Raw genomic sequence first — 15,313 nt, forward strand, 5'->3', positions numbered from 1 at the left:
TTTTTTGCGCCACTATCAATGGTTTAATGTTGATAAAATATGCTCCACCCCAGCAGGCTATTCCGTATTGCAATCTTGAATTAACGAGAGCATAATATACCATTTTTAACACTGATTCAGGGCATATGTATCTGAGGAAGTAGAATTTTCTTACAATAGTAATCATTTCTGATTTTAATTTATTTATGTGAGACTTCCATTTACAATTTTGGTCAAAATATATACCTAAATAAATTCAGGGCATATGTATCTGAGGAAGTAGAATTTTCTTACAATAGTAATCATTTCTGATTTTAATTTATTTATGTGAGACTTCCATTTACAATTTTGGTCAAAATATATACCTAAATATTTTATGTGACTAACCTGTTCGATCAAAATACATTTATCACAGGAAGTAACATTATCTTTTATACAATTTGCACATTGATAGTATAGTTTACTTTTGTTTGAGGTAGATTTACTCATGCTAAACATAATATATTTCGTTTTTTCACTTAAAAACATATAATTAGCCGAAAACCACATATTGAGTGTTAATAGATCACTTTGTATGTGTTCATATAGATCATCAACACTATTAACAGAGTAACTTAGTGCAGTGTCATCTGCGAATGACGTTAATTGACCTTTAAACCTGCCAGCACATAAATTGTTTACATATATTAAAAACAGTATGGGTCCCAACACAGAACCCTGTGGGACACCACAGGTGAGTCGAATCTTTTCACTGTAGCAATTTTTGAGACGCACACATTGATCTCGATCACAAAGATAACTTTGAAACCAATCATATGCGGTTCCACGTATACCCGCTTCCCATAATCGATTCATTAGTATGTTATGATTAATGGAGTCGAAGGCTTTGGTAATGTCTACAAATAAGCCAGCAACTCTACAGTTCTTATTCAGTCCGTCGTTCAGCTCTGAACAGAATTTTAATAATGCATCCTCTGTACTCTTACCACTCATAAATCCAAATTGGTTTTTATTGAAAAAACTATGCTGATTTAGAAATTTAAGAAGTCTGACTTTAACAACTTTTTCTATTATTTTAGCAAATACAGATAATAGGGATATTGGTCTGTAATTATTTACGTTCATTTTATCACCTTTTTTAAAAATTGGTATCACTATTCCCTGTTAAAAATTACCCATTAGTCCCCATTGAAAAAACCTATAGGGAATGATATTCCCCATTAAATTTCAATGGGGAATATATTGTCCCTATGGGTACTCAATGGGGAATATATTGTCCCTATGGGTACTCAATGGGGAATATATTGTCCCTATGGGTACTCAATGGGGAATATATTGTCCCTATGGGTACTCAATGGGGAATATATTGTCCCTATGGGTACTCAATGGGGAATGAATATCTCTTATGGGTTTTCAATGGGGAATGAAAATCTCTCATGTTTTTTCAATGGGGAATGCCAAGTATTTTCACAACTTTTAGTAACTATGGGAAATATATATTTGGCGTTTAAAATACCTTAGTTACATATTTTGCCCATTATATTACGAAATTATTTTTTAATATAACGGATTAAATATCGTATATGGAAACTAGCGCCACAACGACCGGCGGCCATCTTGCATACCAGTGACTCAAGAGCCATTGCAAATGAATTGTTTACATTCGTAGTTACTGTATTTTGTTACCGTTTTGTGACTTTGCGAATTCAGTTGTGCTGTAGAATCCTCTTTTACAAGCAAATTTACGTTGAAGTACGCAATGGAAGAGGAAAATAATCCGTGTTTCGCAGTGAAGACTGGCAAAAAGGCATCAACACATCTCCGCTGAGCTGACCATGTAAGTAAATGAAACATTTTTTCTATTCGTTAGTAAATCACCGAACATTTGTATGTATTGATACGATTAATGGACCGCTAATTTCATTTCAATAAGTATTTAAGATTATTAATTACTATGTTCACAGTGTAATTACAATTTAGCATGATCTTTCCTTTCTCGGCCAAAGTAAAAATACAATCCATTAAGACCGATTAAGTTGAAATATCAGGGTTCTCGCAGAAGAATCCACTTTGTTAGCAGTCCATTATGGCATCCAGTTCGTTATGGCATTAAATTATCAATCACAATTAGCTCGTATACGAAGGGTATTTTCTTGAAAAATGAATAACCATCGGGAAGATATTATGTCGAAGAATTATAGTAATTAATAAGCTGTTCAAAACATTGCCATGGCAATTTAAATCTCTCCGATCATTATCATTTAGGTATTGATTTGTACTTGAGTTCATTTTTCACAAATGCCTAAATTGCAATGAAAGTCTAAAAGAGTTATATTATTATCAATTGCTATAGAATGTTACTAAAATTGAATGTCAATTCAATTCTATTGAAATGTCAACTATTTATGTTAGGGGTTCCACTTACCCCGGTGTTCCTTACGCAGTTAACGGGTATATATAAATATTTATAAAAAAATAACCTGTTTGTTGAGCACAGAATAGATACTTGTTAGGAAGTTGAGCCTAGCATTTTGTTCGCCACGTTGATGCATGAACATAAATATGAATGCGTTAGAGTGGGAGTGCATAAATATGCTTGCAAGATGCCATGTGTAAATGTAATAAATAGGTAGATTTCCTGCAGGATAGGTTCATAGCAAATGATATAACCTTGTTTTTATTACTAATATTCTATATTTATTTGCAGGGACAATGGAGAGAGTCTGGAGTCAGGATGACAACCTGAAAAGGGATATACCAACTAGACTAAAGCAAGTTATCACAAAGGCATTTGCCACCAAAAGTTGTGACATGGTTAAATACCAAAGGAAGAAGCTACTGAAAAGTAGCAAATAATACTTCACATGTCTATCCAGACTGATGATGGATGCAAATGCTACCAGCTAAGATATTGATTGTTCATTCCCTGTCAGCCTTTGTAATACTCGCATACCATTCACATCAATCCCCTGATCGACCCCAAACACCACGAACTTTGAAAGAATTTGAACACAATTGTAATATTGGTTTGTATGAGACATTTGAAGTGGTATTTGTTAACCAATTCGGTCCAAATTTTGATATTTTGTTAATAGTTACTTGCTCTTTCATTTGCTTGAAGTATATGCTACCAACTATGGTTTACTGTGTGCAAAAATAAAAGCATTCAAAATCAAATTAAATACTTTACATAATTGGAGATAATTCTTTAGGGCTTGAAATGTTCCAAACATAGTGGCTTTTTGCACACATCATACTACCATGTGGATTCTCTTCTTATCTTTTTCTCCAAGCACACTACACGTTTTGCCATCCTTTTACCTTTACTTTTTTGGTATCTGTACACTCCAAGGGATGCCTGGTGTTCATTATTGTAACATATCCTTCTTGTCCTTCCATTTGCAGTAATGTTATTACTGCAATATGATATGGCTTCACCTTTTTGGAGTTTTAATTCGTCTCTATCTTTAGGCGTATTTTTGCATTTAGATCACAAAGTACAGTACATTAGTTCCTAAGGTGTGTAACTTGTGAAACAAATCTGGCGAATTATACCAATTATCAACATACAATTAATATCCTTTGTTTATAAGATTATACGCGGCCATCAAATCCAATACTACCTTTGTATTAACAGGAATATTGTTTACTTCATCATTTCCAACATACATTTTAAAGTTATGTGTATAACCATAGCTGGAATTGCATAATTTGTACAGTTTCACCCCAAATCTTGCCCTCTTTAACCTTTTGTATTGTTAAAGAGTAGCAAGCCTGTCAACAAATTTATGTTATACAATGTAAAAATGTTTAATTTAGCATTAAATTCATATCAATGGAACAATTGTTTTTATTCATTCTGTTTTATTAGGGAATTACAGTCCCTATAGGGAATATCTATCCCTATAGGGAATAGGTGTCCCTATAGGGAATGGGTGTCCCTATAGGGAATGGGTGTCCCTATAGGGAATGGGTGTCCCTATAGGGAATGGGTGTCCCTATAGGAAATGGTAGTCCCCATTGCCAATTCCCTATAAGGAATTTTAATGGGTATTTTCAATGGGGAATTACAGTCCCTATAGGGAATAACTGTCCCTATAGGGAATGGGTGTCCCTATAGGGAATGGTAGTCCCCATTGCCAATTCCCTATAAGGAATTTTAATGGGTATTTTCAATGGGGAATTTTTAACAGGGTTGCAGTTTTTAATTGTTTAGGAAATATTCCAGTATACATACTTAGATTAGCAATATGGGCAAGGACCTCCGAAATATTTGCATTTACTTCTTTTATAACTTGTGTGGAAATATTATCAACACCTTTAGATTTTTTAGACTTTAATTCCTTAATAATGCTGCTAATTTCTTTCGCATCAGTAGGAACAAAAAATAGTGAGTCAATTGAATTGGAGGTTGGGAATATTTCTTTGTATTTATTCGTATTACTTTCAAAATAATTGTTCTGGGTCAATTCTTGAATTACTTTACCATAATGTGAACTAAATTCGTTTACAATGTCCTGGCACTTAGTGACAACGATACCATTACTAGTTCTAATTTTTACACAATTCTCATTTCCTTGCTTTCCTCCCGTGAGTGAATCTAAAATGCGCCATTGAGCAGCGGTATTATTGACATTACTATCAAATAGGTCCCTATAATACTTTTCTTTGCGCTTTTTAATATCATATTCTAATCTTTGCGTGTACGATGCGTAGTACCTATTTAGCTTTTCATTTTCAGGGTGTTTCCTCATTTTTTTATACAGAAAATTTCGCCTAGAAATTCTCCCGCACAAAGCGTAAGTCATCCATGGCCTCTTCATTCCTCCCGATCTGTTACTGTCTGACACGTATTCAGCTTTTTCAATGCAGCATTTCAATTTATTTATAAATATTTCATAGGCTTCATTGACATTTTGTTGTGAATAAACATCATTCCAGTCACATCTTAGCAAACTATTATTTAGATGGTTAAAGTTTATCCGGCAATGGCTTCGATAAACTCGTTCGTATATATTAATGGGTACATTAATGTTTAAAGAACATGATACAGCATGATGGTCTGTTAAACCCCAATCGTCCGCTCTTCCCTCATACTTATAGTTATCTCTACTTCTGCAAAAAATGTGATCTATACATGTACTACCCGTTTTGCTAATTCTAGTTGGTACTCGAATGAGCTGGTCCAGTCCATGACTAGCCATAAGGGTTTGATATTCAAAGGAAATATCGTTGGGTTGTAATATACATAAATTAATATCACCAATTACAATTAAATTCCTCTCACTAGAGATGGTTAATACATTCTCCAATTCACTCAAAAAATGTTCAACAGGATTAAAATTAAGTCTATATACACCAATAATGCTTATCCAAGAAGAATCATTTATCCCTACTGATATTTTAACCATATCAGCAGTTTTTAATTCACCCAGATCAATAGAAGAACACTCATAAGTATCTGCTACATATGCAATAACTCCTCCAGCCCTATAGTTATTGTTACACACATCAAAACTCCGATAGCCAGTTATTTGATACATAGATACTTCAGTGTCATTGACCCAAATTTCTGTCAAAACAATTACAGCGGGTTTTATATCGAGATTAATTAGTTGAAATACAAATTTATCAAAATTAGCTCTTAGACTTCTTATATTTTGATGCAAGACAAGGAACCTGCCACCATTAAATTCACTATCATTAACAGTACTCTGCATTTTGTTAGTAAAGATAGGTTGAAGACATACATAACTCACTCACAGAATGCTTACAGTTTCTCCAGGTCATCAGAGGATTTCAGAGTGATTACTTGATCATTCTCCTTCTTCCTCATGAGTATTGTCCCATGCCTTAGCCATAAATATTTGTATCCCTTTTCTTTCTTCGCAAGACGCGCAGCAGCGAAGAGTCTCCTCCGACCTGGACTCAGGCTCTCGTTTATGTACACCGGAGTATCGGTCGCCAAGCCCAGGTGCCGTGTGGAGAAGGTCCTTTTCACTCGCCTCTTTTGAAGAATTTCTTCTTTTGTATACCTACGGACGAATTTGACTATGATACCTCTCGTTCCGCCTTCGTGTCCCTTCTTTCCCAATCGGTGGCATGTGTTCACCATATCGTCGGTTATTTTAACCCCACACTTTTCACGATTTCTAAGGTATTTTCATTTGGTTGCTGGGGAATGCCGTGTATTTCAAGGTCATTAACGCGAGAATATTGCTCTTGGTCGTCTAACCTCTTTTCTAATTCACTCACTCGAGATTTTAAGCCAACATTTTCTTGCCTAAGTAAGTCTATTGTCGCTAAATATTCAGCAATCTGCGTTGAGTTTTCTTGAAGCACTTTAGTATTTTCATCTAATCTATTGTGCACAAACTCAATAGCCTTGTTCAAGTCCAATTCCATGCGTTTCCTGTCCTCTTTAGCTTCTTCTAGAAGGTTTATAATATGAGAGATACTAGCAGTGTCCGTATCCGCCAGTGGAACTACTGACATGCTCTTACGTTTTTCCGCAGCACAGGTAGGACAACGCCAACTTTGCTTTTCAGCGCCAATATACTCGATATCCTCTTTGGACAAGTGAACACAAGTAGCGTGACACTGAGTTTGACATTCACTGCAGGTAATCCTTAGCTGGCGCTTAAGAACATTCACATTACATACACTGCAATTAGCCATTTTAAACTGCGGTTTCCACTTAATATTAGTAACTCGAGCTTCTAAATTGAGTAGGAAGTTATCCTCGTAATTGAATGCACTTATACTCTGGACGCAACTGAACACATCACTAAGGCACCTGCCTGTCTCGAGCGAAGCACCAGCCCACGTCTGTCTCGCGTGGAAGCTCAACCATGACTGTGCAGCAAAATAGGTGCAGCTGATAATAGGTTCATTTTATATTTCTTCACAGCATTAGTTTATTGGTTTTCAAGGTACAAGTGTCTTGTTATGACCGGTTATGACTATCCATTAATCGAGGAATCCCTGCGCGCGGTGCATTTCCAAAAAGTAGTCCCGACTTGTGATACGTAATAATTAGCTTATTTCACATCCGATTTGGAAAATATTAGCATCACTGTGTTTGGAATTAAATTACAAACATTTTGAATACCCAAACTATTACTTTTAATCGAAAATTAATTTTCCGTTTTTTAGTTAGTAGTACGGGTACAGTTACTAAGTTAGTTACTAATTAGTGACTTAGTTTTCACGAATTAAGTCGTACTATTTTCAAGGATCATCACTGTTTAAGTTTCTCTTAATTTTAATGTCACTATAAATCTGCAAACGAACGCAAATTCGAGAACCGAGGAGTAAGAAATACGATTAGGTAGTTCGAGGTAGAGAAGTTGATAGAGTCTTGTCGTCAGCGTAACCGAGAAACAAATTAACTAAAAGATGTAGATGATGGCATGTACACACTTTAAATCTAGTTCATAAGGCATTCCATGGCTTCTTTCCAAACTCAGTATACGCTGTAGAGGGGCTCACCCTAAAGAACAAGGAATGCCTGAGAACACGTCGAACAAAATTACGTCACAGCCTTGAGAATATGGCCGACTGGTGTTTCAGCGCATCATTAATTTTGCTAATTTTAATAATTAATATCTCGCTTAAAAAGTACCTCTCTATTCTCAGACTCGGAATTTAGCCTAATTGAGGTGTAAATTCTTTTTTAAGATCACTTCCCAAAAATGCGCACATACTCTATTATCATTCGTCTTTCCGCAGAAGTGATGTGCTCTGCGCGATTCGAAACGTAGCCATCGTTTACTGCTAGCATGCAAACTATAATCAGGATGGCAAGGGCCACTGGGAAACACTTTACAAATATGTGAGTGTAATCCAAGACATTTTTATAGCAGAAGAAAGCGCTGAAAATTTACACTTCAGAAAGTAGTCAACTTTTTGCTGGAAAATTTTTCCATCAATATTATCGCAGGAAACAAGGAAAAGAAGTCAGCCATTAACTACATCATTGGCTAGTTTTAAGTATACCGGAACTAGCCACTTCGGTGATAAACCGAACCCAGCCACAGCTCGAGCGCGACCCTTTTCCGAACGATAAACCTTTCACTTACAAAATGGTCTACTACATGTGCACATCAGAGCCCTTTTTACCAAAGAATTCCCCTAAAACCACTGTTTTTGAGCCTTATAATATGTCGACCAAAAGCGATCAAGATGGATTTTTGGTGCTGGGGATGTTGTCGTCAACCACTACACATTTGCGCCTCAAGCAACGGAAACAAATCCAGGCCTAAGCACTTGGTCTGTCGAAAAGAATAATCTCCTTATCAGCACTGTATACTCTCACAATCGGATCTTAGTTTTGCAATCCCTGAAAGGAACAACGGAGGGCTGGAAATGGTGGGTGAGGAGAGGCAGCTCACGGAGGGTTTGGATGGAGCGTGTGCTGATCGGGGAGGGGATCCAGAATCTCCATTATTGCGGTGCTACCGCCTCGGCTGTTTCTTGTTGACAACGGTTTCGCTGGCGCTGCTGCCAGCGTCTTCAGGTCGAAACTGTTGTGATCAAGAAACAGCCGACGCGGTAGCTCCGTAATAATGGAGATTTTGGATCCTCGAAACCGCAGAAATCTATGTAGTCACATTGCAAACCTCTACGGGGAGGGGATGTTGAAAACAGTGGACACAGATAAGGGTAAGCGAGGGAGGGGAAGGAAGCGAATGATATTGTTCGGTGGAATGCTAGGGAGTATGACTAACTGTGAATTGAAGAGGAAAGTACATGTAGGGAGCCATGAAATGACAGCCGGAATACTTCGTAAATATTCCATGCAAACCCACCTTAGCAATCGGTAGCATGATACTTCAGCAATAATAATAGGGAAATTGCATACTTTTTATAGGCGGTATGCTGATATACTACAGTAAACACCTAGTACCGCAATATACTTTTTTCCGCTCAAAATTCAGTTTATACACTAGAAAATTACTCCCTAAAGTCTCCCGAGTTTCGCGGGCTAAAAAATACCGCCCCCACTAATCTCACGCCGTGACGTCATAATTCAGTGGGAGTCCAAGATCCAAGCCCAGTAACGTCGTAGCTGCAGGTTTGGAAGAGCCACGTTGCGTTTAAAGGAGAACATGGCTGAAATAAGGAAAAATTACAGGTGGTGCATTGTTCCTCTGTGCAATAACACCCCAGAAAAAAATTTTGTCTGCATTCCCAGGGAGGAAATTAGAAGAAAAGCCTCGATGCATGCCGTCTGTCGGGATGAGTGCTCAGGAAAGCGCACTCTTCTTCCCGATCGGGTCGTCTGCTCTTCCTTCTCGGGTGCCGTGGGCACTCTGAAGGGTTCTCTCTGTGGTCTCTCTGACGCTATGACCCCCTGTGGAGGTACCAGTGGTGGCCTAGGCCGTAGTGGCCGCAGGATGGTACTTGCGGTTGCAGCTCGTGTGACCTATTGTGGGTCATCGGAGGCGATGAAGGCCGGCTTAAGGCGGCCAATTTAAACATTGGCCTCTCGTCCACGGATCCTCATGATGAAAAATTTTTAATGCCTCCGAAGGACTTCAAAGGGACCCTTATACGTCCACTCTAAGGCTCCGCGGTTCAGATCACACCTAACTAAATCAAAAGGAGAAGAAAACAAAGATTTAAATATAACTGTTGATGGCGCACCATGGTGCGAAGCAGGTTGGGGACTAAGGCTTTGCATATGCTGCCACAGTTGGACCACATAGTTGGTTTGGTCATCCATGGTGTGGTTCTCGAGGGGGGGGGAGGAAATCTCCTGGTAGGCGAAGCGGATCTCCATATACCAACTCTGCTGATGTGGTCTGCAGGTCCTCCTTCCAGGCGGAGCGGAGGCCGAGGAGGATGGTCGGAAGAATATCCACCCAACCCTCAGTCTCATGGCTGCGGATGGCGGCTTTCAGCTGCCGATGAAGGCGTTCCACGAAACCATTTGAGGCCGGGTGTTAAGCCGTCGACGCGCCGTACCAGCGCGTATCATGTCCTCAAGCTCCCGCTTAGCGACGCGCTGATGATCCGGTGCTAGTCGTCGCGGTCGACGAGAAGTGGGTGGTCCGGGGTGGTGCGAATGTAATGCACGGTGGAATGAAGGGTTTCCCTATGGGCGCCAGTTGGGCGCGTAATATCCGGTAAACACGCGAGAATACGGTGAAATTTGCTGTCACTGCTTACCGCTTTTATGTGGGGGAACGGTCACCGTACGGCTTTACCGCTCGCTTTAAGTTGGGCGGTGCCGTCGATGCGGCGTTGGTTCCTCATATCCACTCTTAATCCGTAAAAACGGAGGAAATCCGCACCGATGATGGGTTTGGACACGTCCGCCACCTCAAAATGCCAATTGAAGTCCCACCGGAGGCTAAGGTTTAGACATAATTCCAGCGCTCCATACGTCGGGATGACCTTTTCGTTCGCGGCGAAAAGTTCAAAAGCGGACTTCGTATGGGGGCCTCTCACTAGTGCGCGAGGGTACACACAGAGGTCCGAACCCGTGTCTACAAGGAATTGGCGCTTAGTGGTCGCGTCTGTGACAAGGAGGTTATTAACATTCTGGCGGTAGTTGGTGGCCGCGTTCACTGACGGCCCTGTTGGTTTCCCGCCGCCGCATAAGAACATGGGGATTTGCAGCGGTGAGCCTTCTCTCCGAATGTGTAGTGGTACCAGCATATTTCGTCCGACTCCATATGACGGGAGCGGCGGCGAGGGTTGCCCCGGGAACGGCTGCGGGACCATGGGCGAGACAGATTTTCCATCGGACCGGAGATTTGCGCTGTGACGGCGGTGGCCATGTTCGTCATCTGCGTCATCAGGGCAGCGACTTGGCGGGTTAGTTCCTCTACCCGCTGGAGGAAGGCGTCGTTATCGGCGGGTACGGATGCGCTGGCGACTTGGGGGTGGGGGGTGGACCTTATCCGTCGAGGCGGAATGCGCGTCTAGGACGGCTCCGCTCTGTACGGACAAAATGGCGTGCATGTGGGCGGGAAGGCAATTGACGCAAAGGGTCCGAAGGAAAGCGTCCGGAACGATGCAGCCTGCAAGATTACGCAGTTGGTGCAAAAATTGAGACGGCTTTCGATCTCCCATCTCTTCATGCTCCAGGAGCAGTCGGATGTGCTGCTCCTGCGATGCCGTCAAGAGCCTAATGAGCTCCTCTTTCAGGTGGACGCATTTGTCTTGGGCGGGTGGAGAAGTAATAATGTCACTCACTTCCGCGGCACATTTTTTGGTCCAACAGGGACATAACGTAATAGAATTTTATGGCATCCTTGGCGATTCCGTTAAGGTGGAACCGCCCCTCCACCTGCGCGAACCATACAGCGGGGTCCTCAGGCCAGAATAGGGGCACAGGAATGCTGATTCGGTCGACGCACGCGGCTGAACCTCCCACCATTTTTGCAAGGGGAAATCAAAAATACTGAGGAAAACAAAGGTCACACAAACACATACACAAACTGCGTACACGGTCACTAGGGGGAGGAAGACGGCCCACGTGGTCGTTAACTCTATCGGGGATCACTTCGCGTCGGAATCACCACTGTAAGACTCGAAGCACGGGTGATTAAGCAACATCAAGACTCCAAACGCCGGTGTAATTTAATGGGAGCTTATTGTGACTCCGAAAAAAAAAACATGTACATAGCACAACGTAACACCGCCAATAATCACGCATGCGGCACGCACTCACGGCACTTGTTGCCAGTCCTCGAGCAGAAAACTAATTGTCTTTTTTCGCGCCTCTTACGTGGTGCTCCTCGTCCCTCTATTGGCGAGCCCTTAAATCGTCTGCTGGTGACTGGCACAGGGGCGCCACAGTTTCCAATTATGTAGCTCTTTTAATTCATATACCAATATGTCATAAATAACTTTATACTGGTTTTAGTTTCATCTTTTAAGTATCCGTAGATCTGATCTGGTAGTTTCAGCTTTTAAGTATTAAACTACATCATGAAAAAGATGGCATAGGCGCAGCTAGCAAATGATTGCAAAAGGATATATGGTACCCAGCGCATCCTGTCACTCATTGCATCCTCATTGCATCCACATCACGTATAGATGCACTATGGGCTGTGCTGGCTGGGTAGTCGTTCACATCCAGATGTTTTCATATCATCATACTCCTATCTTCAAACTCGACCTCAAAGTAAAAATGCTGCTACATGATTACTCAAAAACCTTCAATCATAACCTCTCTGTTGCATCATGAAATGCACCGGGATATGCATCGCGCAATATGGTATTTTGGCCCTTGAGAAAGTGATAACAAATATTATGGGTTCTCCATCTCTATCGGAGAAACAGGAGATAGGAAAAGAGCGTGAGTTATCAATGATCTACATCTGCATAATACCCTGCGAGCCTCCCATAGGGTGTTTGGCAGGGGCCGATCAATCACCAGCATGCAGCATGCAATTGGACTCCCACATGCACACCACACAGTCCAAAAAACGTCTGGCGTACTAAAACATTGTAATACCATATGTTGTTAGAAGTAATAATTTTAATGAGAAACGTGCATTAAGTTTTACATAACTTAGTAGGCTACAAGTCATCTAGCCTATTTATGAGTTCTGACGCTGCCGTTATAATCTCTTATTGATCGTGGAAAAAAGACATTCTGAATCCGTCTGTTCTACAGTCTATCACTCGTATTTTGTTTACATGATCTGGTCTTCCATAGTATGTTGGCGTCCGTAAGATATGGATAACTTGGTTAGAAAAGACACTGTTCTTGAATTTATCTAAAAGGTTTAGTCCATTTTTCAATCTACGCTCAGACAGAGATTCCCATCCGAGTTTATCCAAGAGGTCAGTTACACTAACAAGACTATTTTAACGACCTTTCACATACCTGGCAGCTCTTCTTTGCACGCGTCCTAACAATGTTATTTAGCCTTTTACATGAGGGTCCCAAACACTGGCAGCGTATTCTAAATGTGGTCTAACGAGGGAAAAGTAGATCATTTCTCGGTTAGTGGCAGTTGGTGGAGCCAAGATGCAGCCATTGGACTCAAGCAATGCTCGAGCGCGACCCTTTTCCAAACCCTTCCCCGAGATGTTCCGGGTCCTCGGGAGACGACCGTCACAGCAGGAGCCCACCCCTACCGATATCACCTTTCGTAGTATATTCTTTTACTTTGCTAATTTCAATACTTAGAGGCAAATAAATACACTAATCATATTCCTCGCGGTTGAGCGATTAAAAGCGTCTTTTGACCGAGGTTCTACGATGAGAAATAAGGATTTGACGAAAAGTGATCAAATTTACGCCAATTGCACCTAAGTAATTGGTAACGCCGAAATTTCGTGAGGGGAGGGGGAAAGAAAGAAACTCCTTTTTCTTTCTTCACTCCACTTTCGTCGTTAGTCGATCATTCAGTGTCCATTTCTGATTGTGAGTGAAATGCCTTCGTTTCTGGATATTTTTCCTTGAAAACCGTCATGTTGAATAGACGAAAATTTGATGCAAAATACGAGAAAAGGCCTTCCCGGGTACCTAAACTTGTCTCAATACCGCGACATTGAAACAGATTTTCGAAGAGGGATTCATTTTTGGCGGAAAAAATCCAAAAATACAGAAATGAAAATGGACATAAACCATTTCCCTGGTATTGGGAAGACAATACATCGACCGGTATATTTTATGCATAGAAATCGGTGCAAAATACTATTTTTCTGAAAATATTAAAGTACAAAAGCGTTGAAAAATTTTTGCAAAAAATACCGTTAAATTCAACATTTATGTGCGAAACATACTTTGAAACCATGGACATTGAAGTTTTTACGATTGTAATCTACTTGGAAACTCCAAAAACGACGACGCCATTATTAACGACGTTTGTCATGAAGTTACGATTGAATACCAATTATATTACGCAACTAAGATCCTCGGTAAGTTGTGAAGATAGCCATGTCGCATTTCAAAACGGCCCCAAAAATACTATTTAAGCAACAAGGAAGATAGAAACTATAAATTGACAATAATAAATATTATATAAACTCATTCGAGTCAATATTTTGAAGTTCCATTTCCAAGCCAAGCGGATTTTTGTTTTATACTGTTCTTCCGAGCTCCCAGCCAACCAGCTGTCTCCTCTGGATTTCTGCATCTGGGTTGGTTCAAATACTATATAGATGAAGTTTCTCATGACGTTTCAAGCCGGGCATTGCGGGGGTGTAGGTGGGTGAGGGAATATGTGAAGTGTTTAGGGCACATTTAGGGGTTCTGTGGGTACATGTATTAGGAATAGCATATTCCCAAAGATAAGTTAATAACTTATCAATTTTTTCTGAAAAGAATGCTGTAATTTTGTCAGAGCGGATGTCAAAGTTAATAAAATCGGAGTAGAATGAAGATCGTTGCGAATTTGCCTGTTACTAACAAACCAGGGGGCGCCTAGAATTTTGCGGACAATCTTGTTTTCGCAGGCCTGAATCTTTTTAAGATGTGTAGCGCTTGCATGAAGCCACACAGGTGAGGCGTAAGAAAGCAGAGGTATGATTGACGTGTTGTAAAGTAGCAATTTGGTCTAGAGTTCTTACGGGGAAGTTGATTTCATCAGCCGAAATAGCGCTGCGTGTATTTCAAGAGATTTTTCCGTTTGCGACTTAATGTGGCTTGCCCAAGTCAACCTTTTGTCCAATATGACGCCTAAGTATTTTGCAGTCTGGCATTTTGGGATTCGCACGTTGCCATCAAATAGCTGGTGGCCTTCTCCGGCTTTCGGGCGTCTGGAGAATACGAAATGGGTGCATTTTCCTGAATTAACGCTGAGTTTTCAGTCGTCTGCCCAGTCTTCGTATGCATCAAGGTGGTCTTGTATGATGTCGGCGGTTCGGTGCGGGTCTAAACCCTGGGTCAAAATGGTGGTGTCGCCGGCATATTGATAAAGGTGTGTTTGCGGATGGGTTGGGGTATCGTTCACGAAAAGGTTGAATAAGGTAGGAGAAAGGATTGCGCCTTGCGGCACGCCAGAGGGAATGGAATGGAAATGGGAAGCAGAGGAATTAATGTGGACGTAAAAGGTTCCGTCTGAGGAAAAGGATTAATTTTACAAGGCATAAGGGAATTTAACTTGTGGATTAGGCCTAGGGTCCAGACTCTGACAAAAGCAGCTTCCAGATCCAGAAAAATGCAGTGCGAAATCAGCTTGCTGTTGAATCCGTTCGTTATGTCCTCGACCAGCCGGAGTATCTGATGAGTGGTGGCGGCGTGCTGCCGAAAACCTGTTTGTTCTGGCCGGATGATTTCGTTGTCTTGAAGGAATGTACGGAGTCTGACGTGAATAACGGATTTGAAAAGTTTAGATAAGACATTGCGCAAACTAATTGGACGGTA

General features: G+C 40.9%; 1 long non-coding RNA gene across 1 annotated transcript; it reads left to right on the plus strand.

Annotated features, from left to right (window-relative positions):
* Nucleotides 1-1,694: 1,694 nt before the first annotated feature.
* On the plus strand, nt 1,695-2,994 carry LOC124169321. The gene is made up of 2 exons (XR_006867088.1): nt 1,695-1,816; nt 2,687-2,994. It is a non-coding gene; the product is annotated as an uncharacterized LOC124169321 (long non-coding RNA).
* The last annotated feature ends 12,319 nt before the right edge of the window (nt 2,995-15,313 follow it).

The sequence above is a fragment of the Ischnura elegans genome, chromosome 12 (genome assembly GCF_921293095.1).
Source record: "Ischnura elegans chromosome 12, ioIscEleg1.1, whole genome shotgun sequence".
Classification (NCBI taxonomy): domain Eukaryota; kingdom Metazoa; phylum Arthropoda; class Insecta; order Odonata; family Coenagrionidae; genus Ischnura; species Ischnura elegans.